Below are 5,291 nucleotides of genomic sequence, written 5' to 3' on the forward strand. Positions count from 1 at the left end.
TATTCTTGAAATAATTTTATCAATTCTTCACACTCTTTAGAGGGTAATGTATTTTCAATCGGCATTCACTGAATCAAAGTTTCAGTGCCAGTGTTTATCATTTCAATTTCATCTTTGAAAGGTTGGGATTGGCGCTCCTCCTCTCGTTCAAGTAATTGCTGTGACTCAAGTGGAGTTTCGTCAATTTTGTCCTCATTTGAAGAGGGAGTCTTATTTTAAGATCAGAAGCACACTTAAGAACAGACACAAGTGAACTTTTTGGAACTGACCGAAATTTTATTTAAAGAAAAGCTATTACATCAGACGACCTATCCTGAACATGCTCAGGATTCACAACTCTAAATAAGAAAGGGAAACAGAAGATAACTTGCCTGGACTAGGCATTGACCTTTAACTGTAAGACCGGACTCAACAATTATACTGACCATGATGACTGACTCAACATAAAATAGTAAGTGACTAAAACTTTAACTGCTGCAACTGTTTGGCGTTGAAGGCTCGGCGAAGGCTGGTTCGTTCTGAACATCATCATGGCTGATACTTTCAATTTTGGACAATGATGACTGATTCGCATAGGGAAATGCCCCTAGCTCAAGGATTCTGAGAGTGAACTCTGAAGGACTTAGCAAAATAATCTTGAAAAAGGTAGCCCCTAGAGGAGGAACAGACCAGGGGTACAAGCAAGATTGGATTATCTGGACCAGGCATGATCAGATCATGAGAACGCATAATCGAAAGATTGTGAGATTCTGCATCTGCCAGTTAGGGGATGGCATGAAGATACGATTGAATTGTATGATAGAAGAATCAAAGACGCACGATCAAGAGATTAGATGAGATAGCATAAGATTGCTTTCAACGGATAGATCATGAATGACTAATCCTATGAGATCTTTGGAAATGATGGGATTTATATCCTAACCCCAAAGGGAAAGTTTTTAATCTTCACACATTTTAACAGTGTTACCTGAAGGCATCAACCCTAATCCTAATCTATCGGAGTGGAGAGAGGATCTCGACTCATGACTTTGTTTGTGTACCTAGGACCGATCGTAGCCATTGGAAGATGGTCTACGGCCTAATCTAGACACAAATAGGTAGGATATCCTAAACTAGGCTCACACACGTGATGCACATGTGTTCGTATACTACATGCATGTGTGGGTTAATCTAGGGGTAAGGCCAAGAGTTCCCTTAGCGCGAATCCCTGTTCGATATACTGTACCAGTGTCCGGCGTATCAGTACGTGAACAAGAGATCCGTTTACGTACCATAAAGGTACTAGGCTAAGGGTGGAATGTTTCTCTAGCACAGAGGCACCAGGTGATGAAATCCCAGTCAACCATGCTAGATAACACTCCGGGTTCCTAAAATAGGACGTGTGTGCACGTGAGATGCAAGGGTTTAGATGCAAGTGATGTAAGTGTGTGCAATATGTTTGCGCAATCTATGATGCCTTCAGGTTTTGTTAGATTAAGTTCAAGTAAAATGTGATGAGAAAATAAAACAAGACAAACTAATCTGACAAGTATACAAGAGATAGAGTTTTCATGAGCCAGTTAAAATAGATTCAAATAAGTTATCCTTTGGAATTGTGATGAAGTTAGGTGATCCCCAGCAGAGTCGCCAGACTGTGGTACCCGATCCCGCGAGAGGGGTGTGGGCGCGAGCCGCCGCGCGCTCTCTCTTGGTCTCTCGTAACCACGCGATTGGCGTGTGCATTTTATGATTGATTTGAATTCATCTTTCATGTGAACTTGGGATCACTAAGGCAACCCGAATTCCACACGAAAGAAAATGACAGAGTCGCCACCTAGATGTGGGATCTAGGACCCATAATTGACCAGAAATCTAGACTCGCTACCTGGTTACGAGAATGGAAGGTATGGGGATTTATCCACCACATGCACCATTCCTGCCCGATAATCGGTCTTCGATTCCAAAAGCTAACTCTTTTGAATTTATTTTAAATGGCTCATTCAACTCTATGTTTATGTGCGAACTAAGTGACATGCATCCTAGAATTCTAATTTCAATGGAAAGTCCTAAGTGATTTGATTAAGCATTTACAAGAATATTAATATACAAAACACCACAATTTGTTTGTGGTGCCGACTCGCGGGTGGTATGCCATCAGACATCCAAGCTGCCTACGTACCCAAGCCTCACTGGGATCAGAGTCGACGTAGTTCGGTGCACCTAAGCTAAGCTACATATGCCTAACTCAACTAGGACACCGACTTAGACGGATTTGACTGTTTGAACAGTTTTAAGAGGAATTATTTAATTCAAGTTGAGGATTTTATTATCTTAGGATTTCATCTAAGATGCTATATGATTCTTATCTGAATGCAAGTTGTCCCTTAGACTAATGCAGGTTTGCCTTACATCCTAGTTTACTAGGCTTGTCCTAGGGAAAGATTGGGTGACTAGTGTAACTAGACCTATGGCACGGTTGCTATACATAGCAAACGTCCGTGATGAGGCTGGACTCCTGACTCTAGGACTCCCTAAAACCTAGGACTCCCTAAAACTTAGGACACGACACGACACGACACCAGTGTTCCTAAATTGGGCTCTAAGGGTTCCTAAAGGAATTTTGAATCCACCGGCTCTTGGGAATCTCGAATTCTTTTGGGTTTGTGGAAACTTTTAGAGTTTTCTTGAAGCTTTTATTATCTGAAGGTATTTAGTGTGTTTGGTAGCTTTTAAAGTTGTTTATTTAGAAGGTTTTAGTTTCATTTGAAATTTTTAGTGGTCTTTTGGTTAATGGCTTTTAACGGATTTTTATCAGTGGATTTTAAATGGGTGAATTTTAGTTTTGTTAATTTTAGGTTGGATGTACTTTAGATTAATGTCTTTCGATTTTGGTTTGGAAAATGACGTTAACACAACCAAGTTTTGACAATTGCACAAATTCGACAAACCATTGACCGTTAAAAGATCTGACAAATGCAGCCCACTAAAACTGTCGTAACTCTTTAACCGCTTGGCCAAATTCAACGTACAAACATGCGTTGGAAAGATCTTTTATAGGGCTACAACTTTGTAGTTCTCCATTGTTTGTAAATCTGTGATTTAGAGGTTCGAATTTGTGTTGCAAACAAAAGGACAGCAACATTAAACTGGAAATGCCTAAAGGTGTGCCGCAACCATTTTGGACTTAACTTTTTAACCGCTTGCTGTCTGATCTAGCACGAATACTCGTTGGAAACGGCACGAAAATATCTACTACTTTGTAGTTAACCATTTCCCACGATTCTGTTGTTTAGAGGTCGAAAAATCTGTTTAAAGTCTAACAGCTAGCACTATGACGGGAATGATATTGGCACCCCCATGTTTTCTTTTGATAGTTCTTATTTTTTTAGTGATTAAAAGACGGTGAATATGAAAAATGGCTTGAATGGGCCTGAGATTAGATTCAAATGGGATGTTTGAAAAAGGGGTTGTTTTTATCTACTTGGCAAGGTGGGGTATGGATATTGGGTTCTTGAGATTGAGTGGGGGCTGTTGTTATCAAATTGGAGTGGGGGCTGTTGTTATCAATTGAAAGATGGAGGTTTTGTAAGCCAAATTAAATGGGTTTTGATAATTCATGTAAAATTCAAGTTTTCTTTCTTGTAAATGTTCAAAATTTTTAATGAATTGTTTTCCCAAAAGAAATCTAAATTCCCTAACAAGCCAATGATTTCAACATCCCATCGCAAATAGGTTCTAATGACCCTAACACATTAATTATATTTAGCATAAGTGAGAACATGACCAAGGCCAAACTAGTACAAAATTAAACATGACATCAACCAAAATATACGCAAAACAACACTCAATCCTACAAATATAGAAAAGAAAATAAAATTCCAAAAGACATACCTTTTTGTAGACGATATTCCATGCAAACTTATGGAGAAGAGGGATTTGGTCTAGAGAGAGGGCTTGAATTTTCTAAGAGAGGGGTTCTCTCCTCTTTTCTTTTTTTTCCTTCTTTTTTGGTGAGATGAGAGGGTATTTATAGGAGAATGGGATAGGAGGTTAGGTGAGGTTAGGTGAGGTTAGGTAAGGTTAGGTGAGGTTAGGTGATGTTAGGTGAGGTTAGGTGAGGTTAGGTGAGGTTTGGATGGTTATGATGGGAGGAGAGGTTAGGTGAGGTTAGGTGAGGTTTGAATGGTTAGGATGAGAGGAGAGGTTAGGTGGTTTTGGATGGTTAGACCCAGGTCATGATCTGCCATTGATCTAACGATTTACGGAAATCGGGTCTCGGAATGGAATCAGGGTCCGGGCTATGAAGTGACCCTAGCTTATTTTGTCCCGATTGATGATCCGTAAAGTCAGATCAAGATATTAATGACCTAAAACATATAAATCAATGATAGAGGGGGTTCTCACATGGATTTAACACACTAATTTATTTGTTGATTAAAACAAAACAAAATGGGGTGTCTACAATATCCATCATTCAGATTTTAGATCTGGTCTTTGACCCTACTTTTGTCATTCTTATGGCCATGGTCTATTATCTGAACCATTGATTTTCCATTTGATCCATGTTCATCTATCATGTATCCTTTTACCCTTGGATCATATCGAAAGCATTAATGGGAAAGTTTGATCTTACCTGTATTCTTTGAGTGCATGATCATTGCTGAGATCGAAATTTATTTTGATTAGGGATGTTTATCGTTCCTGACTCTTTCATTCCCAAAAAGAAGAGCAGTTATACTCAAATGAGACTTCAAGGTGTGGATTGAGAATTCATTGAAACCCTGTTGATGTAGGTCATATTATCACTGTCTATTTTTCCTTGACCTTCATAGACAATATTTCTTTGATTTTCATAATAAAATACCCTTTGGTGTATTTCAAGATTACTCTTTTCTCTATTTGTTCAGAATCTTTATCCCATGACTATTGATCTAGTGTGTGTGCTTCCAAGTCAAGAGTCTGTGTTTAGCGAAAGGCCATTCTTTCTAAAGACTGACAATTTCCAATCATACTTGATCTAGGCAGTCTATTATTTTACCCACATTGTCAACATAAGCCTTTTGTTGCCCCATTTAACCAAGACCTTGTGGAGTTGCTTTTTCTGGGATTTCTACTCCGGGATTGAACTTTATAGTTATCATTATCATGAGGAAAGGTGTATCACCTATAAGCTTTCAGTGTCAGTTCACTACCTTTGAAGAAGTGTCCTGTATCTTTAGATTTGTCTTTGAGCGTACATCAACTTTCTTCTCTCTAAGTTGAAAAAGTTCAGTCATGTGGATGTTAAAAGAAAAAAAAAGAAGTCATGTCTG

General features: G+C 38.9%; 1 long non-coding RNA gene across 2 annotated transcripts; it reads right to left on the reverse strand.

Moving 5' to 3' along the window:
• Positions 1-255: 255 nt before the first annotated feature.
• LOC143857458 (uncharacterized) lies at positions 256-4,043 on the reverse strand. Of its 2 annotated transcripts, none has more exons than XR_013238658.1 (2): positions 3,871-4,043; positions 256-695 (listed from the first exon to the last, which is right to left on the reverse strand). It is a non-coding gene; the product is annotated as an uncharacterized LOC143857458 (long non-coding RNA). The 2 variants fall into 2 exon arrangements; XR_013238657.1 differs by having other exon boundaries at positions 256-755.
• Positions 4,044-5,291: the final 1,248 nt, after the last annotated feature.

The sequence above is a fragment of the Tasmannia lanceolata genome, unplaced genomic scaffold (assembly GCF_043159265.1).
Source record: "Tasmannia lanceolata isolate RefF3 unplaced genomic scaffold, GAP_Taslan_0.1 ptg000024l, whole genome shotgun sequence".
In the NCBI taxonomy this organism is placed as follows: Eukaryota; Viridiplantae; Streptophyta; class Magnoliopsida; order Canellales; family Winteraceae; genus Tasmannia; species Tasmannia lanceolata.